Here is a 26,466-nt window from a genome sequence, read left to right on the forward strand (position 1 = left end):
TCCAGGTGAAGCAACACTTCACCTGCACTTCCCAGAATCTAGTCTACTGCATTCGCTGCTCACAATGAGGTCTCCTCTACAGTGGGGAAACAAAGCGTAGACTTGGCGACCGCTTTGCAGAACATCTACATTATGCTCAAAAAAAGACCCTGAACTACCTGTTGCCTGCCACTTTAACATACACCCTGCTCAATGGCCAACATCTGTGTCTCTGGCTTGCTGCAGTGTTCCAGCGAAGCCCAACACAAGCTGGAGGGACAACACCTCATTTTCCACTTGGGGACCCTACAGCCCTCTGGGCTCAATATTGAGTTCAATAATTTTAGGGGCCTCAACTCTCCCATGTCCCACCCCCTACCCCACACACCAGACCTTGTTACCACATAGTCACTAACACTCTCCATTAACAAATCACCCTCTCAGCCTAATCGTTAGCAACTCCTTTGTCTGTCCAACTGTCTTTCTCTCTCGCTCTGTCCCACCTCCCTATTTTCTGCATGTAAACTGATGTTTTCCCAGCCACCATTACTTCTGAGAAAGGGTCACCGGACCCAAAACCTTAACTCTGTTTTCTCCTCAACAGATATTGCCAGACCTGCTGAAATTTTCCGGCAACTTTGTTTTTGTTCCTGATTTACAGCATTTGCAGTTCTTTTGGTTTTTAACACCCTTGTTAATCCTTTCAGAATCCTTTCAAGTTTCACAACATCCTTCCTATAGCGGGGAGACTAGAATTGAACAGTATTCCAAAAGTGACCTAACCAATCATTGCAGGCATTCAGGTATGATGCAGATTTTTGATTTACTGGAGAAGTTTCAGGAGGTTATGGTGAGCAGGCAGCAAAGCGGATTTAAGTCTCTACTCGTATGATTGAAAACAAAGAGCAGAATGGCCCAAAACTGCTTTTAAGTTTCCAACCAATACTCAAGTAAATATTCAATTCCACTGTTCCCACACCTTTTTATGCTCATCTGGGATTTGAGCACCAGTTTAGCTAGGTGAAAGAACACTTAGAGCTCTGACACTGGTTTTGTTCAAATATTCACAAAAAGATGCTCAAGGACAGTTCAGTGGGTCACCATGTGAACACCTCCTCTGTGGAGAAGCATTTTGCACACGTTTGAGGTGTATCTGTACTTTTCTGTTATGTCCCAATAGCCTAAAGAAATGGAATAGAAGTTATTATTTTCATTGGAATGCACTTAAGTATTCCAGTTGTTCCGTCTTAAGACCGCTTTTCAATTTGCAAACATTTTGGAATAGTACATCAAAACCAGGCAAGTTTATCCCTACAAAATGATGGGGTTTGTGAAATCTCTGAAATGCTCATTGTAGTTCAACAAGTATTGCCTGTAACAGTAATACAGTCTGATTTACAGTGTTTAAGCAAAAACAGATGGTTAATAATCAATAAGTTCCTAAGTAAATCTGGCAACTGAAAATGAGTAATTTGCAAAACAGGTAGGGCAGAATGCAGACAAAATGTTGTCAAAATAAGATGAAAAACAGGAATGTTAATTGGCAGGAGTGGGGAAATTAAAATATAGCAAAGTTGGCAGATTCTGCAAGCAAGTCACTCAAATGTGGCTTGCTTCATCATTAAAGATGTGCAGATATCATTTTGATCTCTCTTCTGCTGTAGTGTTACATGCTATGCAATTAGGAATCTGTTGTTTTCCCTTTTGAAAAAAACACAATGTGTCACTGTGTTAGGTGACAGTTAATTTCACTTGCTAACTCCGATATCTAAAGAAATCACTCCCCGCCCAGCAATGTAGACAACTACATTGCCACTATGCAACCCAAGACAAATGCAAAATATTTCAGAGAAACAAAAATAGAAAGTGTTGAAGAAACTCAACAAGTTTGACATAATCTGTGCAGAGTTAACATTTCAAGTCCAGTTTGATTCTTCTGCAAAATGAAAAAAAAAGTAGTGGCAAGTGATAGATTTCATGGAGGTGGAAGAGCTGGTGATGAGAAAGTTGAACAGAAAGGAAGATCAAGGAAAGATTAGAGTCAAAGATGTTACATAACAAAAGGAAACACAATTGATTATAGTTGTAGAGAAGAAACAAAGCATTTGCTAAGAGTATGTATTAATAGCAGAATATAGGTCAGTTCTGCTAAAAGCAAACCCAAGTAGCACCGGGAAAAGTAAAAAAACAGAAGACAGAGTTCTAATCTGAAGTTGTTGACCTTGATGTCGAATTCAAACGCCAAGGTAGGAATGAGCTGATGTTCATCCAACTTGTGTTGGGCTTCACTAAAACAAACATCCATGCCTTTACAACTAGTCTTCACTAAGTGAGGAATCCTAACAGATGCTAAAATTTAAAAGTTGGGGAACGAAAAAAAGAGTATCAACCTTACTTCTGAGAGCCACAGATTAATCCCTGCTGTAAAGCACACGCATGTCAACTGGATTAGCGGGGTCTTCGACAAAAATCATACAAAATAAAACTTGGGTTGAAAGGTTGAAAATGTAGTTCCAATAGAACTGCATCTCAACAACGCTGTTTATGTAGGATTAGGAAATATGGATCAACTGCCACAATTTTACTCCCCACACAAAAGGCCATCCTCTCTATCAACTTCTTTCTTGATTTGCAAATATGGTGATTACTTTTCCCTCTCTACATTTAAAGTTAAATTTATACTTTCAAATTTGATGATGCAATTCTATTTTCAACATTTTCTCCACATTTGGATTTGTAACATTCTAATCACAGAAGAAAATGATATTTGCAACCATATAATAGCGACATTGATAAATTCTGAAAAATACACATTTGCAGTTAAACGTGATTGCTGTCAGAGATAGAATAACATAGAATCCCTACAGTGTGGAAACAGCACTTTGGCCCAACAAGCCCACACCGACCCTCAGAGTATCCCTCCCAGACCCATCCCCCTGTAACCCAAGATGTCACTTGAGTTTGTTTTTAAGACCATAAGACACAGGAGCAGAAATTAGGCCACTGGGTCCACCGAGTCTGCTTCGCCATTCAAATCATGGCTGATAAGTTTGTCAACCCATTCTCCCGCTTTCTCCCCGTAACCCTTGATGACCTTGATAATCAAGAACCTATCTATTGCAGTCTTCAATGTACTCAATAACCTGGCCTCCACAGCCTTCTACAGCAGTGAATTCCATAGTCACTACTCTCTGGCTGAAGAAGTTTCTCCTTATCTCCATTCTAAAAGATCTTCCTTTTACTTTAAGGCTGTGCCCTCGGGTCCTAGTCTCTCCTACCAATGGAAGCATCTTCCCAAAATCCACTCTGTCCAGGCCATCAGTATTCCGTAAGTTTCGATTCCCCCCTCATTCTTCTAAACTCCAATCAGTATAGTCCTAGAGCCCTCAAACATTCCTCATATGTTATGCTTCTCATTCCTGTGACCATTCTCGTGAACATCCTCTGAACCTGCTCCAGGGCCAGTACATCCTTCCTGAGATACAGGGCCCAAAACTGCATGCAATACTCCAGATGTGGCCTGACCAGAGCCTTATAAAGCCTCAGTAGTACATCCCTGTTTTTAAATTCAAGTCGTCTCAAAATAATGCCAACACTGCATTTGACTTCCTGACTACTGACTCAACCTGCAAGTTTACCTCAAGAGAATCCTGGACTAGAACTCTCAAGTCTCTCTGCACTTCAGACTTCTGAGTTCTCTCCCCATTTAGAAAACAGTCCATGCCCCTTTTATTCTTCCTACCAAACTGCATGGCCTCACCCTTTCCCACGTTGCACTCTATCTACCACTTCTTTGCCCTGTCTCCATAAGACCATAAGACATAGGAGTGGAAGTAAGGCCATTCGGCCCATCAAGTCCACTCCGCCGTTTAAATCATGGCTGATGGGCATTTCAACTCCACTTCCCTGCACTCTCCCCGTAGCCCTTGATTCCTTGTGAGATCAAGAATTTGTCAATCTCTGCCTTGAAGGCGCCCAACGTCCCGGCCTCCACTGCACTCCGTGGCAATGAATTCCTCAAGCCCACCACTTTCTGGCTGAAGAAATGTTGTTTCATTTCAGTTTTAAATTTACCCCCTCTAATTTTAAGGCTGTACCCACAGGTCCTAGTCTCCCTGCCTAACGGAAACAACTTCCTAGCATCCACCCCTTCTAAACCATACATTATCTTGTAAATTTCTCCTAAGCTGTCCAAATCCTTCTGCAGCCTCCCCACCTCCTCAATACTATCTCTCCCTCCACTTATCTTTGTATCAGCTGCAAACTTAGCCAAAATGCCCACAGCTCCTTCATCTAGATCATTAATGTACAAAGTGAAGATCTGTGGTCCCAACACCGACCCTTGCGGAACACAACAAGTCATTGGCTGCCATCCTAAGACCGACCCTTTTATCTTCTTTCTGCCAGACAGCCTATATTCTATCCATGCTAACCTTGCCTCTGATACCGTGGGCCCTTATCTTAGTTGCAGCCTCCTGTGTGGCACCTTATCAAAGGCCTTCTTGAAGTCCAGTTAGATAACATCCATTGGTTATCCTTGGTCTACCCGGCTCGTTACTTCCTCATAGAATTCTAGCAGATTTGTCAGGTATGACCTCCCCTTGATGAAATTATGCTGACTTTGCCCCATTTTACCATACACTTCCAAATATTCAGAAATCTCATCCGTCACAATGGGCTCCAAAATCTTACCCACGACCAAGGTTAGGCTAATCGGCCTGTAATTTTCCACCTTTTGCCTTACTCCCTTTTTAAACAGGGGTGTCACCATGGCGATTTTCCAGTCCTCTGGGACCCTCCCTGACACTAGCCATTCCTGAAAAATAACCACTCATGCTTCCACTATCTCTTCATCTATCTCCTTTTAAAAAAAGAAACCCCCAATTAGCTCACTTTTGAAATCACATGAATCAGCATGAACTTCCAGCTTTATGTCATTAATAAAGATTTGTTGAAACATGACTAAAGAGTGAGGAGTAACTTGGTTCTCAACATTGTACTCATAATCATAGCTGAACAACCTCTCTGGTCCTGAAAAAAAACTGGGTTTTGGGTTTGTGAAATTTTAAATGCTTTCATTGTAATAATGCAAGACCACAGATTTTCCGAAGAAAAATTTTTTTTACAGCAGTTCATGATGTTTCAGCTTTTACTTTCAAGGTAAATGGTCTACCATTTATTTCACTAGCTGCAAAAAGGTTAACAAGTGAAGAATGGTATTTTAAAGACATCCTGATATGTTGCTTGTGACAGTTCTTTCACGTTGTTGGCTGCGAAATCTAAATTAAACCACATTGCTGAATGTCAATTCTCAAAGTGACACCAAAATCAAACTAACACTAGCAAAGAAGGGAAATTCGTGCCAGAGACACTAGTGGATCTTTGTGGGTAACTGGCTTTGAAGTCAGCTGATGCTTCACAGCTTGTTATAAAATTCAAACCTTGATTTGCATTAAAATATTCTCCTGATTTGATATTTCAAGATAGTAAATCATGTTAACTGTTTTAGCATCAGACTGCACCACATCTCTTTGAATTAAACATCTAATAAGTTATCAATACCAGGCAGCCAATCTGCACATTTTTGTCTTTTATCTATTTTCCCCCCAAATACAGCACTAGTTAGTTGCTCTTCTAATTAAAAATTAAGCACGTACAGTGCTTCTAATTAAAAATTAAGCACATATCTGTGTTCAGGTACATGAGTTTGACGAAGCACAAGTATTTAGATAAACTTACACAATATAAGTGTTTCATTGTTCTCATTTTATTACTGCTGGACTAAAATCTGTGAGCAGCTTGTGCCCAATTTGCAGCATGAAGTAGAGCTTACAAAGATCTTAAACACTGAAGAAATCACCTGTAGAAATTTAAGACCACTAGCAGTCATCAGGTGGAACTTCTCATAATTGAAAATGGTGATAGATTCAATGAGTAGCACTGGATTCAAATGGCTTCAATAAACAACTAACATACATCTATGCTGCAAATGTGACTAATCTCTTGGAATTTAATGTTGCTAATTCTGGCTCCATAATGTAAAGGCAAACTAGAAATGGCACCAAAACCCTGTAGGTACAGCTGTGTAAATGTTAAGACCCTGCTCAAAAATTCATTATAATTTAACTGTATGCATAAGTAAACTACAGGATTACAGAAAATAACTAAGGTTAGTCGTTGCTCAGGAAATATAATTAGCAGGCAGAGGGGTGGAAATGGCTTTTTTCTTGATCTTGAACCATTATTAGTCCATAGATTATATTAAGGTATCATTAATAAATGTCCCAGGATTGTAGTGTGCAAGATTCCGCTAGCGGTAACTGCACAAACTCAGGTACTGTTAATAATATTACTATGCTTTCGATTGTTTTTGCTGAATAACTATCCTATATACACAGTCATTTGGAACATTCATTTCAAGAACAAACCAACACAAGATTACACCAAATCAACTAAACTTACATATGCAGATAAACTGTTTCCAGTAGGTATTTTAATTTCCAATTTTCAACACTAACATCTTTTCTGCATCTTCCTTGTGTACTGAATGCTATTGGGTAGAAGAGAATGACTATGATATATCATTGACTAAGTTTTAGGAAATTGGTCAGAGCCCCATCGATGCATTTCATAACCAAGCCTTATATCTCATACCAACTTTCATTTCCATTCTGGTATTTGGCGTGGAGCCACATCATGTTGTGTCACCTTGGTTCATAATGGTTGCGGCAGATGTTATAACAATAAAAGTGTGCAAAAATCAGTGCGCAACATTCAGGAATAATTCTTTAAATGGGGATACAAGGGTAAAGGGAGTTGCAAACACGTACTGATCCAATTAAAGCCTTAAGCTTGCGTGTGAATATGTGGTTTTATAAAAAGGAGTGGCCATGCCATGTTTCAAACATTAATCTTGCTTAGACACTTAGAAATCACCTCAAACAAAATAGCAGAAGCTATCATTGATAAAACATATTTAAAATCATAGTATGCTATTTAGATTTGTTCATATAGCGTGCAGAAAGACTGAATATTTCCATAATTACAGTACTATTTCATTCCAAATCAATAGACGCGTTTCTAAACTCCAAATTGAAATTAAGGTCCTTTCTCCAATTGAGAAGGCCACTCCAAGCTGACATAGGCTTGTTAATTTTTATTATGCAAGTTTTACTGTAGATATTCTGAAATATGGCAATATATTTCTATGCTAAAAGTCACCTTAGTCCTACTGGATCACAGAATTGTTCTCTTATTAGAGAGAAGCACGGCTGGTGGTGGTTTAACCTGAGGGTCACCATTTCTCAGTCTGGGGAGCGGTTGGAAAGAAAAGTTCTTCGTGGTGTGAGAACTGAACCTACATGATGGCATCACTGCATCGCAATTTAGCTATCAAGTCAACTGACCGATTTTTCTGTATACCTCTACATAAATCCTAAATTGAAAGCGAGTGGAAGAAAATGTCAGCTCCCTCCAATTATGGATTCATAACAATGCAAGATTTGTGCTGCTGACTAAAAACCATGAAGCAGGCATGTGGGCATGATTGCACGCTTAATCTACTGTCAAGCTGGAGACCACTGTTCTTAATTCCACCCATGTGTTCTCACCAAAAACACAAAAGCAAATCAAACTTCAGAAGTTAGAAACGAGAATCTGAAATTCATTTCTCCTTCATTCCCCTGGCACATATTCGAGAATCAAGAAACTGGTCTTTCTGTTTACAATATAAATGAGTATGTTAGATCTTCTGGGTTGTTGCTCCGAGAGTGAATATGCAGTTTTATGCAAGGGGTGCCATGGCATGCGATGCTTAAAGCATTAGGGCAACAAACCTACTGTGAATACTGATCATTAACTATCAAACTTTTTTGAATCAAGGAGTTGGAGAAGAAAATAAGTATGCATAATTCAACATAATTTTAACTGTATATGTAAATAGAAAGAAAACAACTGCAATTATTTTTATTAGATTATTCTAGGACCGAGAGGAATAAAGCTCACTCAACATTTAAAATAATCCAAGTTCAATCATCTCTAACGTTTCATACAGAGAAGAACTAGAATACTGTACTGTACTGTGAAAAGAATGAAAATTATGGATGGTACCTCCTGCATGCACCACCGCACTTCACCATCTTCCACACACAGTATTTGAACTCAATGGTTTTAGATTATAACTACTATCCCATTTTGTCAGACTGGAGATACTAGGGCTAGTACTGTTGTTGCTATTTATATATATCACTTCACTGGTGCCATTAGCACTTCCTTTTGACGTGTAACATTATTCCCTCAGCCACGTAGACACTCCCGCTTTTCTGTCCATCATAAATCTTTTGTTCTTCCAGTCCCTTTTTTGCCTTTCTCTATAATTGTTTAAAAACTATTATCTTTTTAAATTCTTCCACTTACATAAAAACAATATTGATCTGAAAATTTTAATTGTTTCTCTTCAAAGGGTGCTGTCCGAGTATTTCCTGTCTGATTCAGCGACTTCTTTTTCTTTACTGAATATTGCAAAGATAGTTTTGTTTGAGATAACACGTGTGAAGCTGGATGAACACAGCAGGTCAAGCAGCAGAGGAGCAGGAAAGTTGGATGTTTCGGGTCGAGACCCATCAGTTTACCTTTCTGAAGGGGGGTCTCAACTCGAAACGTCAAACTTTCCTGTTCCTCTGATGCTGTTTGACCTGCTGTGCTCATCCAGCTTCACACAGTGTTCTGTCAGATACTCCAGCAATGGCAACTATTATCTCAGTAATAGTTTTGTTTGAACAAGGTTGCTATATACAATTGAAGAATTAATATACATATCTGAGTTTCATATTTATTACAATGTCTAGTTTACCACATTAACACTGTACATAGAGATGTGATGCATCTAACAAGATACAAATCACATTTTCAAAATGTACTTTTAACAAAAAAACTGAAAGCTAACAAAAATATTGCAAATCATTCATTAAAATGTGTACATTTTTGTACCAATGTGTCTCCACAAAAATGCTAAAATTAACCATGGCAATAAATGTCCGAATGTTCTTTCTTAACCAGACATGTCACAGAAACTCTAACCAATATAAGTTTTAGGCATGATTCTTAAGAGTATCTGCAGTCAGTTATTTCACGAAGACAAGATCGATGCAGCACTTTGTATAAATGATACCAATGGGCTGCAATGGAAAAGAAGAGATGAACGTGCCCATTTAAAAGCAGTATTTCCCCAAAATAGATAGACTTTCTCAGACAAGTCTCAAATTAAACCCGAAGAGGGTGCAAGACTGTAGAGATTCTCTTCCGGGAAATGTGCAATCACAGTAAATGCAGTCTTCAAAACAAATCCTGCAACCGCCCTTAAGATCACTGCATAACCTGTCGAAAATCCAGACAATAAAAAAGGCCAATTCAGTTTCACTGCTAATTACCTCTGTACTTAATAAACTGCAGCACAGAGGAAGTAGTAGCTCAATTAAAACAATATCTTGATCCCTAGGGAGCACAGTAAAAATTACATTAATATAACATGCCATCTCAACATGTCAGCATTAATTACTAGGGAATGCAGGCTAAATCTTGCAACCTATAAATTCATTGCAATTAATTTCGACCACAACAGAAAAATCGCAACTTTAAACAAAACAACCGCGTCGCGCAATATGCTACCTACCAGGCAACGACAAGCAGAGGGAAAGAGAATGGGGGAGGGGGATTTGCAAGGCGATGCTGTGCTAGATTTCAAACTGTTTTGCTCCGTCTACCCGGCTTGCGATGTAATTAATAGCAGCACGGACACAAAACGGAGGCGCGCCGAGATACAGGGGGATGTCTGCAGCAGCCAGAGAAGGAAAGGTCCTGCTTCTTTTCCCCGACTAAAGCTGCCGTTCTGTCCGACGCAAAGCTACATCAATTCTCAGCCTCAGCACCGAGCCGCCTTTAAATAGCCCGTTAACAGCAGCAGCCACTGTCATCGCCAGCTGGAGGAGGAGGGGTTAATGAATGCAAATCCCTCCCTCGGCAAGCACGAAGTACAAAAGAGGTCCAGGACCGGAACAGGTCAGGACTAGTTAGGAAGTAATAGCCGTACTTGGATTATAGCACCTTTAACAATCGACCAAGCAAGGACCAATCCAAAGTGGGTAGTCAGAAATGTCTTTTTCACCCGTCCTTTCAAACTAAGACAATGATTTCACCTTTACCGCTGTAACTGAGAGAAGTGCTAACTGCATTGCTGAGTGTCAACAGATCAAAGACACTGGGGTAAATACCAAGCCATGTGCCACCCAGTCATTTGCAACAGTACTTTTCCAACATGCATTTTCCATGCTGTTCTTCTCAGCCTGCAACCTTAGACATCCTTCAACTCCACCACCTCCAAGTGACCAGAACAGAAGCCAGTGTTCATACTGAGGCTACTGCAACATCAGTGAGAAGAGGGCTCAACTCTCAAAAGTTTCCTCGGAGCCAACTCTTCATGCTGCCAATACAGCACACTGGAAACATACAAAACACGTGGCAGTTCATTTAAAAACAAACTAATGCCAATGCCAGAGATCTGAAATAAAAACTCTGCTTCAAAATGTTAACTCAAGCTTCTCTCTCCACAGATGTTGGCAGACCTGCTGAGCGTTCCCAGCAATTTCTCTTCGATTATTTGCCTTCCAACAAAATGTGCTCAAAAGCTTGTGCATCACTCCAATATGGCACCAATATAACCTGAAAGTAAATATTGCTCATGAGGACTTCATTAAGCCTTTTCTTACTTTGGAAGCAAAAACAAGGCAGATTACTATCTGAATGGGTGTAAATTGGGAGAGGCAAGTGTACAGTGGAACCTAAGTGTCCTTGTGCACCAGTCACTGAAGATAAGCATGTAGATGCAGCAGGCAGTAAAGACAGCAAATGGAACGCTGGCCTTCAATGTGAGAGTTTTGAGCATAGGGGTAGGGTTGAGTTGTTGTATTGTTAGAGCGCTTTGTTGAGACCACACCTATAATATTGTGGGCAGTTTTGGTCTCCTTCTCTGAGGAAGGACAATAGACAATAGGTGCAGGAGTAGGCCATTTGGCCCTTCGAGCCAGTGCCACCATTCATTATGATCATGGCTGATCATCCACAATCAGTATCCTAAGAATGCTCTTGCTCTCAAGGGAGTGCATCCAAGGTTTACCAGGCTGATTCCAGGGATGGCAAGACTGACGTATGATGAGACATTGACTATGTTAGGATTATTTTCAGTGGAGTTTAGACAAATGAGGGGGGATCTCAGAGAGATATAAAATTCTGACAGTACTATACAGGATAGATGCAGGGAGGATGTTCCCGATGGTGGGTGTGTCCAGAACCAGGGATCACAGTCTGAAGATTTGGGGTAGACCATTTAGGACGGAGGTAAGGAGACACTTCTTCACCCAAAGAGTGGTGAGCCTGTGGAATTCATTATCACAGGGTGTAGCTGATGCCAAAACATTGAATGTATTCAAGTGCCGGCTAGATAAAGCACTTAGGGTGAATGGGACCAAAGGATACGGGGAGAAAGCAGCATTAAAAAGGTACTGAGTTGGATGATCGGCCATGATTGTGATGAATAGCGGAGCAGGCTTGAAGGGTCAAATGGCCACCTCTCACTCTCAACTTCTATGTTTCAGCTATAATCCGCAATCCTTTAAGCCGCATGGAAGATTCCACAAATATGATGATGCTTTGATTTGCCTCATCCTAGTGTTTACCATAAATTGTTGCTAGTTTCCTCAACCAAAGCACTCAGTTTCAACTCAGCTTCCTAATTGTAATCTCATTTATCACATCTTAAAACAAACTGCAGTATCCTTCAGTCAATTTCCAATAACGTCAAATAAAGATTTATATGGGAGTAAGGGAAATGAACAATTTAAGTTAATGTAGCATTTCTTTGTTGTAGAATCCCTATACTGTAGATAGAGGGCATTTTGCCCATCAAGTCTGCACTGATCCCCAAAAGGGCATCCCACCAGAATCCTACTCTTTCCTGTATTTACCACAGCTAATCCACCTAGCCTCTACATCCCTGGACACTACAAAGTAATTTAGTACGGACAATCCACCTAACTTGCACATTTTTGGACTGTGGGAGAAAACTTGGCAGAAACACACTTAGACGTGCAGAGAACATGCATGATGTCATCCGAAACAGGAATTGGACACAGGTCCTGGCAGCATGAGGCAGAAGTGCTAACCGCTGTGCTACCTGGCTGTTCTGATCTATGTTATATGTTCTTCTTCATCCAATACAGACAAATAACTTCTACTCAAAAGAATGTGCAATTTTTTCAGATATATCAACACATCTTATCTGCTCCTTGAAGGTGATGACTCTTTGATGGAGTTCTTGGGTAGTAGTTCCACACTGGTACACAACAGTTGTTATCGTTCTAGAATAATGCTCAACTCTGAATGTTTGCAGTAAATCAATCATGAAGAGAAGCCCCTAAATGGATTCCTGTTTAGAAGTGGTTAGCACTGCTGCCTCACAGAGCCAGGGGCCCAAGTTTGATTCAAGCCTTGGGTGATAATCTGTGTGGAGTTGGCACATTCTCCCTGTGTCTGCTTGGGTTCCACCAGATACTCTGGATTCCTTCCTCAGTCCAAAGATGTGCAGGTTAGGTGGATTTGCCATGCTAAATTGTCCACGGTGTCCAGGGACGTGTAGTCTAAATGGATGAGCCATAGTAAATATGCAGGGTTACAGGTTATGGGGTTGGGTCTGGCCAAGATGCTCTGAGGCTCGGTACAGATTCAAAAGGGCCAAATGGCCTCTTTTTGCATTGTAGAGAATCTATGAATCCACTCTCTGAACCAGGAATTCAACAAAATTCAGGATCAGGAATAAAACTTGTAACCTTCCTCTCTTTATGCTGTAGCTACTTATGGAAATTTTATAACATTTAAAAATTGGATGGAAAAGGGAGTGCTCATTTTTGAAGTAGGTTTCTTCAGTTTCCATCCACATTTAAGTTCAAGATTATGAGGCAGTTGAAGAAAATGGAATTATAGCACTGTACAAGTTTTGTTCGCAACCTATCACAAAGATTTTTTGATTTCCTTTCTACTACTTTTATGATGTTTCTGACTAATTTTCCTGTGAAAACGTTTCAGCTAGTAGCTGTTTGCATGCACAGAAGAAAGAATTAATATTCCACATCGTGCACATGTTCCAAACTGCAGTGTGTTCTGGTGGTTAGATGGAAGAATCTCAATGTTTTACACAACTGAAACTTCACTAACCCTCATTGGATGTGGTCTACCCTCCTCCTACGCCATGGCTGGCACTAATATGCCATGAACTTGATCAAACTCTCCTTGTATAAAATTAAGAAACTAACATGAAACCAATGTCACTGTTCACTGTTAATGATATTATATCAACAAAATAAGCAACCGCACAAATTTGTTAATCAGTGTAAAACTGCACATTACAATAAAATAATACTTTTCAGGAAAGTTTGTGTTTCACAAAAAAGTAAGCTTATGGAATATTTGCAGAATTTTGAGGCCACCACATTGAAAAAAATACACTGCTGTTTCGTTGTTACACTTAATCATGTAAAAGATACTTCTTAACTTCAGTACTTCAATGTTAGTGTGAAAGAAGTTTTATTATGGTGGAAAAATATTTTAGAACAGGCAATAAGGGTCATTGATAAAATCCTAAAATAAATCATTGAAGTTTCCTGGGAACTTCAAAACCATGAAATTCCCAGTACACCTGGTGCTGAGAATTAGACTTTTACTTATCAATGTTGATGTTTAATTAAAACGCTTCACTGGAAATATTAACACAGACATGCGTGGTTATGATTGTCATGAGCTTAGTAAAATAGACTGTACATTGTGAAACTTCGCTCTTAAGGAAATTGTATCACAAAGCAGTTCAACTGCAAATCAGAAACAAGTTAACATCCTACAGAACAATTGTAAAATAGTAATAACAGTTTTATAGATATGATAGAATTGATCTTCAAGTTGCATCATTTGAGAGAGTTGAAAATGTGTGGGGGGAAATGGCAAGGATGAAAAAAGGAAAATTGCCATTTTACCTGCAGAAATTGGGAGAGGCTCCAAAATTGTTAAGTTTCCTCTGTTTGTTCAACATTCAAAAATCTGATCAGTCGGCCCATCTTTTCCCATGTGTTGCTGCCTGGTGCATTTGTGGAGAACTTTGCCCAGTACATCGATTCCAAAGCTTGCTGAAAGGCCTTCTAATGCCCCCATAAAAGTGCAAGGAGCAAAGAGAGAGAATAATTACAAATCAAATCCTGGAATTCCTTGGCTAAACTGCTCTCTCATCCCTTAAAATATGCTTTATTTGAATCAGCCTTGCAAAAAACAAACAACATGTAATTTTCACAATGCTGTTTGTGGGAGCTTGCCATGTAAGTCTTCGCCACCATGCTTCCTACTTTACAACAGTGTCTAACGTTGTGCATTGGCAGCAAAGTGCTCTGGGAAGTCTAACAGTCATGATAGATACTTTATAAACGCAAGTTTCTTTTTAGTACACTTTTTAGTTTGAAGTACAAGTACAGGTTGTGTAAAGGATGTAAACTGGGGATAAAAGACAGAACTCACGCTTCTGTCAAAAATATCATCAGACATATTAGATGAGTCATAAAAAGAGAAAATCTGGAGAAAATAAGTTCTGGAAGCATCCCTAGGAAGAAAAATAGTTAATATTTTGAGTCTAATATGACTCTTCTTCAGAACTGAGAAGCTGGAAATTGCTGTAAACTGAGGGAGAGGAGCAAATGAAACAAAAGACAAAAGGAGTGCTGATGGTAGTAAAAGGAAAGACAGGTATGTTTAAAAAAAAGTGTAAACATTAGGTGTGACACTACCACCTCTGGCAGGATACCACCACCAAATATATCTTTCCCTTCCCTCTACTGTTGCATTCTATAGGGGCAGCTCTTGCCATGCCACCCTGGTTCACACTTCCATCACTGCTAACACTTCTTCACACCGCCCACCCATCCCACACCATGGTCCCTTACTATGCAACTGCAGAAAGTCTAACACTAGCCCAGAATGGGAACTATTTACAAGCAAACAGTGCAAGAAGAGGCATTTCTGAAGAAGGGTCCCAATCTGAAACATCAGCTTTTTTGCTCCTCTGATGCTGCCTGGCCTGCTGTGATTCTCCAGCTCCGCACTGTGTTACCTGACTCCAGCATTGGCAGTTCTTACTATTTCTATCATCTAATCCAGAGCTTCCTGGATGACAAAGGAGACAGCAGAAAACAAAATTAAGATAAAGATGTGGAACTGATGCACTACATGCCACTCAATATGCATGTAGCTTCCGTGCAGCCTAAAAGGGATCATTGTCTGTGTGCTTATAGAATAGCAACTTTTATTTTGTCTCTCTAGGTCCTTTGTATCAAAGTATATCATCTCCTTTTTCTCTCCATTGGAACTTCATCCACCACCTAGCAGCTCATCCTACCCAACTGTCAAATTAAAGTTTAGCTGTTTCCTCACCATTTCCTAGTTTTTTTTCCTGTTGTTTACAGACTTTGAAATTGTCCCTGTCATACCAAGACTCAAAGAAATGAAACTGGACGGATCACCTGGCATCGACCTAGGCGCCGGAAAAGACAATGGCAGAGTGTCAACCATGAAAAGGCCTCTTCACTAACATCTGAGCATTAGTGCCAAAATTGGGACAGCTGTCTCACAGACAAGTTAAGCAACAATCTGATATAGTCATAGTCTCAGAATCATACCTTACACACAATATCCCAGACACCACCATCACCATCCCTGGATATGTCCTGTCTCACCAGGACAGACCTAGCAGACGGGGTAGCACAGTGGTATACAGTTGGGAAAGTGTTGCTCTGGTAGTCCTCAACATTGACTCTGGACCCCATGAAGTCTCATGGCTTCAAGTTAAGCATGGGCAAGGAAACCTCCTGCTGATTACTATGTACCGTCCTCCCTCAGCTGAAGAATCCATGCTCCTCAATTTTGAACAACATTTAGAGGAAGCACTGAGGATGGCAAGGGCACAAAATGTACTCTGGGTGGGGGAATTTCAATATCCACCACCTACACTGGCTCGGCAGCAGTAGTACTGATCGTGCTATTTGGGCCCTAAAGGACACAACTGCTAGACTGGGTCTGCGGCAGGTGGTGAGGGAACCAACCAGAGGGAAAACATACTTGACCTCATCCGTACCAATGTGCCAGCTGCAGTTGCATCTGTCCATGATAGTATTGTTAAGAGTGGCCATCACACAGTCCCTATGGAGACAAAGTCCCATCTTCACACTGAGAACAACTTCCATCACGTTGTGTGGCACCATCACCATGCTAAATGGAACAGAATTTGCACAGATCTAGTAACTCAAGACTGGGCATCCATGAGGTACTGTGGGCCATCAACAGCAGCAGAACAGTACTCCAATACACTCTGTAACCTCATGGCCTGGCATATCCCCCACTCAACCATTACCATCAAGCCAGGGGATCAACCCTGGTTCAATTAAGAGTGCAGGAGGGCATGCCAGGAGCAGTACCATGTATACCTGAAGATGAGGTATCAACCTGGTGAAAGCCACCAAACAGGACTCCTTGCATGCCAAACAGCAAAAGCAGCAAGTAATAATCAGAGCTAAGCAATCCCACAACCAATGAATCAGATCTAAGCTCTGTAGTCCTGCCAGATCCAGTTGTGAATGGTGGTGGACAATTAAACAACTCACCAGAGGAGGTGGCTCCACAAATATCCCAACCTTCAATGATAAAAGAGCCCAGCACGAGTGCAAAAGATAAGGCTGAAGCAGTCACAGCAATCTTCAGCCAGAAGTGCCGAGTGGACTATTCATCTCGGGTTCCTCCAGTGGTCCCCAGCATGACAGATACTAGTCTTCAGCCAGTTTGATTCACTCTACGTGATATCAAGAAACAGGTGGAGAGACTGGATAGCCCTCATAACATTCCAGCATTAGAACTTAAGAACTGTGCTCCAGAACTTGACGCCCCCCCTAGCCAAGCTGTTCCAGTACTGTTTCAACACTGGTATCTACCGGATAATGTGGAAAATTACCCAAGTATGTCCTGTATACAAAAAGCAGGACAAATCCAACCCAGCCAATGACCACACCATCAGTCAACTCTTGATCATCAATAAAGTGATGGAAGGTGTCATCAGCAGCGCCCGCTCAGATAACCAGCTCAGTGACGTCCAGTTTGGGTTCCACCAGGGCCACTCAGCTCCTGATCTAATTACAGCCTTGGTTCAAACATGGACAAACAAGCTGAATTCCAGAGGTGAGGTGAGAGTTTTGAGCCCTTGATAACAGAGCTGCATTCGACTGAGTGTAGCATCAAGGCGCCCTGGAAAAACTAGAATCAATGAGTATTGGGGGCAAACGCTCCAGTGGTTGGAGTCGTAACTGACACAGAGAAAGGTGTTCATGGTTGTATGAGGTCAATCATCTCAGATCCAGGTCATCTTTGCAGGAGTTCCTCAGGGTAGTGTCCTAGGCCCAACCATCTTCACCTGCTTCATCAATGACCTTCCCTCCATCATAAAGTCGGAAGTGCGGATGTTTGCCAATGATTGCACAATATCCAGCACCATTCAATACTCCTCAGATACTGAAGCAGTCCATATTCACACACAACAAGATCTGGACAATATCCAGGCTTTGACAAGTGGCAAGTGACATTCACACCATACAAATGCCAGACTCTGACCATTGCTAGTAAGAGACAACCTATCCACCGCCCTCAACATACAATGGTGTTAGCATTACTGAATCCCCACTATGAACATCCTGGGGGTTATCATTGACCAGAAACTCAACTGGACTCTTCACATTAACAGCGTGGCTACAAAAGCAGGCCAGAAGCTAGGAATACTGTGGCAAGTAACTCATCTCCTTACTCCTCAAAGCCTGTCCATTATCTACAAGGCGCAAGTTAGGAGTATGATGGAATACTCCCCACTTGCCTGGATGAGTGCAGCCCCAACAACACACAAGAAGCCTGATACCATCCAGGACAAAACTGCCCACTTGATTGGCATTACACCCACAAGCATTCACTCCCTCCACCACCAATGTTCAATACACATGGCTGCTACTACCTACAAGACGCACTGCAGAATTTCACTAAGGATCCACAGACAGCAAGTCACTCACCATCCTGACTTGGAAATATATCGCTGTTCCTTCATTGTTGCTGGGTCAAAATTCTGGAATTCCCTCCCGAATAGCATTGTGGGTCAACCCAAGAGGACAGCAGCAGTTCAGGAACGCAGCTCACCATCACCTTCTCAAGAGCAACTAGGGATGGTCAAGAAATGTTGGCCAGCCGGTGATGCCACTTCCACAAAAATGAACAGAAAAGAAAAGATTTAGGCTATTTGGAAATCCAAGGGTCTTACTAGTCACCCTAGGGAATGTCATTGAAAACTCTCCTTCAGCCCAAAATAACTTATTCATGTTATTTTGTATTCCTCAGCTAATTTTTTATCCATATTCCTACTGTTTCCCTTCATCTATGACCTATAAGCACTTTCCTCAATACAAGTAATGTTATGCTGAGTTTATACAAGACATTGGTTCAACTTCAGCTGGAGTATTTTACAGTTCTGGGTACTATACCTTAGGAGAGAAGTGAATAAATTGTAAAGAGTGCAGAAGAAGTTTTAACTTTCCCATGCCTGGAAACATCAGTTACGAGGATAAATCAGAGAAGTTGGAAATCCTTTCCTTGGAGAGGAGATTTGATAGATATTTTGAAGTTTTTACAGAAAATGAGGGTTCCGGACAGAATAGAAAATCCAGCTCAAAAGGATTGAGAGCCAGTGGGGGCAGTTCTGAAACATTTTGCTAAATAAGCAAAAATGAAGTGAGAAGAAGTTTTTTCATACAGCAAGTGTACTGTTTTGGAATGCACTGCCTTTAAGCATGGTCGAGGCAGATACAATTGAGGCATTTAAGAGGCCATCGGATGATTACTTAACTAGATACAATGTGCAGAGTTACATTGAAAAGGCAGGATGCTCAGTACCAATCAAATAATCAGACAGCCATTGCAGACATAATGAGCACCATAATGATTCTAAGATGTAGTGGGGATTATTTCTGACCAGAGAATGCTTCTTCCCTACTTCCATTGTTGGCCTGATGTGGCTTATATTCCTGTACCATGGCAAGAAAACTGGAGAAATAAAATAATGATAACATGGTCATTAATGTTGCCACTGAGTCATGAGGATGATTGAGTGACGAGTTCTTAAATTTGCAGTGTAACATAAGTGACACAGTATGTGATGCAACTGGTAGAAAATATGATTAATTACAAATGGTGATCATACGTTTTTACAATATATTTGACAATGAAGAGAAAAATCATATATTCCCCAAATACATATTTCTGGATCTGCTGCTTCAGAAGCCAGAATAAAAACACTGAGTAATGAAACAGATCAAGTAATCACAGTATAGAATAATAGTAGACCCAAGTTAATGCTCTGGGGCCATGCGTTTGGAACCCGCCATAGCAGATGGTGAAATTTGAATTCAGGTAAAAATCTGGAAATAAAAGTTCGTCTAAAAGTGACTATGAGACCATTATTGTAAACCCATCTGGTTCACAAAAGAAAATCTACCACCTGCGCCTGGTCTGGCCTACATGTGACTCCATATCCACAACAATGTGGTTGACTGTTGAATGCCTTCTAAAATGCCCCAGAACCAAAACTGATCATGACCATTTGCAAGTTTCTCTTGAATCTTTGGACCATCCTGACTTGGAAGTAAAGTCACTGTTCCTCCACTGTCATGGGATCAAAATCCTGGAATTCCCTTCCTAACAGCACTGTTGTTACATCTACATGCCAAAGGTTGCAACAAACAAACTACCACAGTCAACCATGGTGGTGTGGATATGGAGTCACATGTCGGCCAGACCAGGCACAGGTGGCAGATTTTCTTCTGTGAACCAGATGGGTTTACCATAATGGACTCATGGTAACTTTTAGACAAACTTTTATTTCCAGATTTATTACGTGAATTCAAACTTCACCATCAGCTGTGGTTCCAAACGCATGGCCCCAGAGCATTAACTTGAGTCTACTATTATTCTATACTATGATTACTTTTCCAGCAACATTATCATTCTGCCACTTTCTCTCCCACTGTTCTCTCCAGGGACACCAAGAATAATTACAGCTCACAGCATAGACTTTACCTTGAATATAAGTCACTATTCATTCCCGCATAACACTTTCACACAAAGTCTTCATTAACTAGGGCACTGAATGTACAGCTTACTTTTGGAGTTACAATCCTCTGAGAAACTAATAACGTTCAGAAAGACTTCTTAATTTCTGTGAGTGATTTGAAGTGATCACACAATATTTCAAAGTTTTAAAACTTTAACAGTAATAAATTAACAAAAAGCAAGATTGACTAAACACCATTAAAGTAATGATGTGGAGGTGCCGGTGTTGGACCGGGATGGATCAACTCAAAAGTCACATGACACCAGGTGGTAGTTTAACAGATTTATTTGAAATCGCAGGCTGAGTGCTGCTTCTTCATCAAGTGAAGTCACCTGGTGAAGGAGCAGCACGCTAACACCCTATGATTTCAAATAAACCTTTTGGAGTACAATGGGTCTCATGTGACAATCACAGCAGGCAGTTTATACTCTAAACTATTGAAAAGCCTTACCCCATTTAATTTGTAAAGTATGCAAAATTATCTTTCATGGGTACAATTCATTCTATCCCTTAAACAGACACTCATTCCCCAGGAGTCAGTCCACAATTATGTTCAGCTTCCAGTGATTTTATTCATTTTTTCCTTTTCCAGCCAGATAAATTCCAACAGCCAAACTTAACTTTCACAGAGAGGGGTACCATCAAGGTTCCTTCCTTAAAGCCAATGTTCCAACTTCATTTAAACATTGCGAACAAGGCCTTTTCAATATGAGTATGAGATCCCCACATGCATTTTGCATGGTGAACAAGAGAGATTGGCTACTTCCATCTCTCTGTTCTCTCTCTAACTTTTGTAGACAGAAAGATTCAGGGATATCTCAAGAAACTTATAGAATACAATAGCTTGATACAAATGTCCTCCTGAAAGCCTATTTTTCATAGCAGCAGCGAGAAAAGCTAATAAGATAAACTCTATATTTTGGAATTAGATTGCCATTTTGAAGTATTAACAGTTTACAAAATCTAGGCATTTCTAACCCCTCCCTGTGAGGCTTGGTGACTGACAGTCTATCCACCAACAGCACACCAGCTCTAGTCATTGTTTATAGACGTGAATACTTTGCACATTTCTTCCTAGCAAGGGAAATTTGGCACTTTTTAATCCCTTAACCAGCAAAGCTTGTTGCCATGTAAAATTCAGGACGAATCAGATAATCACTTTAAATAGCTTTACAAGGAAATTACATTACATAATAGCCTAGGAAACAGAGATTAATGTGAAATTTTGATCAATTGTTCTTGCAGTAATTAGTCATGGCATTGATCATTATGCCTAAGTGTCTGGCAAGTGACCTGTTGCCAGATCTGTGCCAATGATGTCACTGAATACAGACATCTGAGCAGCAGAGTGAAGTGCCACTATTCAGTATGACTATTGACTACCACACAATTTTACACATTTTTATTCTCTCATGGGATGTGGGTATCACTTGCTGGCCAACATTTATTGCCCTTCCCTATTTTCCCTTGAGAAGATGGCAGCCAGATGTCTTCTTGGAATGCTGGAGTCCATGTGCTTAAGTAGACCCACAATGCTTTAAGGAAGGGATTCCAGAATTTTGATCCAGCTGCAGTGAAGGAATGGCAATATATTTCCAAGTCAGGATGGGAGTGGCTCAAAGAGGAATTTCTAAGGTGATAGTGTTCCCATGCATCTACTATCCTTTTCTTTTCAGATGATCATGGGTTTGGAAAGTGCTGTCGAAGGATCTTCAATGAATTTCAGCACTGCATCTTGCAAATAATACGCACTGCTGCGACGGAGTGTCAGTAGAGGAGTGAATGGACGCTTGCACATGTTGTGCCAATCATGTGCGCTGCTTTGTACTGGTGTCAGGCTTCTTGAGTGTTGTCGAAACTACACTCATTCAGGCATGTGGGGCTATTCCATCACACTCCTGACTTGTGTGTTATAAATGGTGGATAGGCTTTGGGAGTCAGGAGGTGAGTTACTTGCGCAGCATTCCAAACCTCTAACCTGTTCTTGTAACCACTGTATTTTTATGGCCATTTCAGTTGAGTTTCTCATTAATGGTAATTCCCAGGATATTGACACTTGTAAAGATGAGGCCTTTCAGGGTGCTTTCAATTTCCAGCAGAAAATTTCAGATTCACAAATCCTGGGATACCTCCGACCAACTTATTTGTACTTGTCAAGAATGGTTTTTCATGCTGGAACTGACAGCAGTAAAAAAACTGTTAAAGGAAACTAGTTAATGCACTGGAATATGTTAAGATATTACAGAGACATCTGTGACATACTGCTAAATATGAAATTTCAGTATTTTCCATACTTTATGCAAATGTCACCGAGGTTCCCGTGAAACTGAGATGATGTACAGCAATTACACTGCACAGATGCTTTCTATTAAAAAAATTAAGTTTGTGTATCAATCAAATCCAATGAACAAAAACAAGTTCAAGAAATTAACATGTTTGCAACTGCACAACACTTCCAGCATATATGATTTTTAGATAAATTGAGACACATTCCACCTATGCATACTGTAGATATTACAAACTGTGTTGAACTGGCAGATGGGTATAATTTTATGGCTAATTGAAAATCAATGCACTGCAAGACCTTTAATGTTTCAAACTGACATCATACAGTGTTCAATGGACCTTGCATGACGAACTCCAAAGCATTTGTTTAATTTTATTTAAGAGTAAGCTGCCTTTAATCTATTCCATGTCAGGATCGTTTCAAAACTGACACAAACTTTACAAATTGTGGTATACCAAAGAACCTTATGTTGTAACTTCCGAAAAACTGCGTCAAGTGCTGCAAACAAAATCAGTACTTCTACTGAAGGCTGACGTTTCGGGCCTAGGCCCTTCTTCAGAAAAGACCCTTCTTTTTCTGAAGAAGGATCTCAGCCGGAAATGTTAGCCTTCTTGTTCCTCTGATGCTGATTGGCCTGCTGAGTTCATCCAGCTCTGCACCTTGTTATCTCAGATTGTCTAGCATCTGCAGTTGCGACTATCTCAGTACTTCTACTTACATTTTTCAGTACTAGTGAAACACAAGACAGCTTTGTGTAATCATTCACAGTGACCATTGTTCAATAAATCAAAATGATGGAGTAGAATAGAATACAGAGTTATATAATGCAGTGGAGGATAAGTTATAGAGTTAAACAGACTGAATAAGTCCATTATAAGTATCCATTGATAGGGGTTGCTAATGGCGAGTGCACATATAACACAAAGAAATGTGGTGACTTCGTTTTAAAACATAAAGTTATTAAAAAGGACTGGCTATGAAAAAAACGAGCAGTGACACTGCCGTAGGAAATAAATAAGTTTCAGAAAAAGGTGCAGTTGCAATTAATGACATTAGTCGCACTGAAACAGCATGGTACATAACAAAAGCATAACTAATGATTAGGTAGTGGCTAGAACTGGCTATGTCATGGATAATATTGGAAAACATCAAATCAAGATTTTACCAGACCATGTTATGCTTTTACAAGGATATAATTCACCCTGCTGCAATTGTGTATCACATCACCGATAATGAGTAACTGGTGCTCAATATTTTGTTCAGTAAAGATGTTGGCTTTTATGGTCATACACTCGAACTTGTTTTATCTGGTTACTAAGCAGCAACCTGTCATTACAGCATCATGGAATCATACCACACTCGAAGCAGCTTTCATCTTATCCAGGCAGTTTTTAAGTTCTTTAAATCAGCCATGATAAGATAAAAAGAAATGTTTTTAATGAAAGTTTCACTAGAAACAATGATTAGATTACAGCACACAGATATTCAATTTGCAGACAATTTTCTGCACATGCTTCAGTGATACACTTGCAACACAAAATTAATGTACAGCATCCTTTCATTCAGCTCCAATTGGCAAGGCAATTTCTGTAGACCAAATGGGAAAGTTGAAGAGTGCAAAACTACAAAGTGGCTACAAAGGCAAGGCAATGGCCTAGCAGAATTATTGTTAAGGCCATCAATTCAGAAACTCATCTAATGTTCTGGATAATGGGAACTGCAGATGCTGGAGAATCCAAGTTAATAAAATGTGAGGCTGGATGAACACAGCAGGCCCAGCAGCATCTCAGGAGCACAAAAGCTGACATTTTGGGCCTAGACCCTTCATCAGAGAAGACTGCTGTGTTCATCCAGCCTCACATTTTATTATCTAATGTTCTGGATACTCAGGTTCAAACTCACCATGGCAGACAGTGGAAATTGAATTCATTTAAGAACAAAGCAGAATCAAGAATCTGCTGGTGACCACGACAGCACTGGTTATCAGAAAAACCTACGTGGCTCACTAATGGCCCTCTGTGAAGGAAACCTGATCTGGCCTAAATGTGACTCCAGAGCCGCATCAATGCGGTTGACCTTGAACAGCCCAGTGAAGTGACTATAGCAAGCCACTCAGTTGTATCAATTACTACAAAGTCTCAACAAAGAAATGAAACTGGACAGACCACCTGGCATCAACCTAGGCAATGGAAAGGACAAAAGCCCTGTCGACCCTGCAAAGTTCTCCTTACCAACATCTGGGGGGCTAGTGCCAAAATGTGGAGAGTTGTCTCACAGACTAATCAAACAATGCCTTGATAAAGCCACAGTTTAGTCACGCAACAGTCTGACACAGACATTCTCTGTATGATATGATACTGAGTATGTTCAATCACCAACACCATCCCTGGATATATACTGTCCCACCACAATACAAACCCAGGGGAGGTGGTTGCAGAATGGTATCTCGTCAGGGGGGAGTTGCCCTGGGAGTCTTCAACATTGATTCTGGACTACATGATGTCTTATGGATTCAGGTTAACCATGTTGATTACCACGTACTGTCCTCCCTCGTCTCATGAATCAGTACTCCGCCATATTGATCAAATGGTGAAAACACTGAGGGTGAATACTGAGGGTGCTACGGGTGTAAAATGTTCCCTGGGTGGGAGATTCCAACATCTATCACCATGAGTGGCTTGGTAGCAGCACTATTAATTGAACTGGTAGGGTCCAAAAGGACATAGCTGTTAGACTGGATCTGCAGCTGGTGATGAGGCAACCAGTAACAGTGAAAAAACATACTTGACCTCATGCTTATCAATCTGCTGGCTGCATATACATCTGTCCATGACAAGAGTAAGGATAGCCACCAAAACGTCTGTGCGGAGATAGGGTCCAACCCTCAAATTGAGAATAGCTTCTATTGTGCTGTATAGCACTACGACAGAGCTAAATGGGCCAAACTTTGAATAGATCTAGCAACTCAACTCTGGGGATCCATGAGGTGCTGTGGGCCATCAACAGCAACAGAACTGTACTTCAGCACAATCTGCAGCCTCACGGCCCAGTATTTCTCCCATTCAACCATTACCACCAAGCCAGGGATCAATCCTGGTTCAAAACAGTGTAAGAGGCATGCCAGGAGCTGCACCAGGCATGCCTTAAAATGAAATGGCAACCTGGTAAAGTTACCAAAACAAGACTAATTGCTTGCCAAGCAGCATAAACAGTGATGGATGGAACTAAATGATCTCACAACCAACAGACCAGGTCCAAGATTTGCAGTCTTGCCACAGCCAGTCGTGAATGGTAGTGGGCAATTAAACAACTTAATGGAAAAAGAGGCTCTACAAATGCCCCAATCCTCAATGATGGAAGAATTCAACACATCAGTGCAAATAATAAGGTTGAAGCATTCAGAGGAAGCTTCAGTCAGAACTGCTGCGTAGATGATCTACCTCAGCCTCCTTCAATGGTTTTCAGCCTTGGGTACCGGTATTCCGCCAATTTGATTCACTCCATGTGATATCAAGAAATGGCTGGTGGCACTGGACATTACAAACGCTATGGGGCTCTGACAACATTCAGCAATAGTACTGAAGATCTGTACTCCAGAGTCATACTCATACAGCTCGAAATCAGACCCTTTTGTCTAACTAGTCCACACCAATGCTTTCAACCTAAACTAGTCCCACTTATCTACAATTAGCCCAAATGCTTCCAAATCTTTGCTATTCATGTACTTATCCAAATATCTTTTAAACGTTGTAACTGTATCTTCTTCCACCACTTCCTCTGGCAGTTCATTTCACACACAAATCACTGTCTGTGTGAAAAAGTTGTTCACGTCCTTTTTAAAACTTTCTCCTCTCACCCTAAAAATATACCTCTTAGTTTTGATCTACCCCACCCTAGGGAATAGAATGCTGTTCACCTCATCAAT

The 26,466-nt window shown here is 40.6% G+C and overlaps 1 protein-coding gene across 6 annotated transcripts in view; it reads right to left on the bottom strand.

Moving 5' to 3' along the window:
• LOC125462738 (AMP deaminase 2-like) overlaps positions 1 to 26,466 on the bottom strand; it is a 162,136-nt gene that overhangs the window by 87,056 nt on the left and 48,614 nt on the right. The window contains exon 1 of one of the 6 annotated variants that reach the window (XM_048553028.2): positions 9,650 to 9,849. The exons of the other annotated variants lie outside the window; for them this stretch is intronic. The gene's annotated coding sequence lies outside the window, so the exon portion shown is untranslated. Of the gene's footprint in view, positions 1 to 9,649; positions 9,850 to 26,466 lie in introns of those variants that run through there. 6 annotated transcript variants of the gene reach the window in all.

Source organism: Stegostoma tigrinum, chromosome 21 (genome assembly GCF_030684315.1).
Source record: "Stegostoma tigrinum isolate sSteTig4 chromosome 21, sSteTig4.hap1, whole genome shotgun sequence".
NCBI lineage: Eukaryota > Metazoa > Chordata > Chondrichthyes > Orectolobiformes > Stegostomatidae > Stegostoma > Stegostoma tigrinum.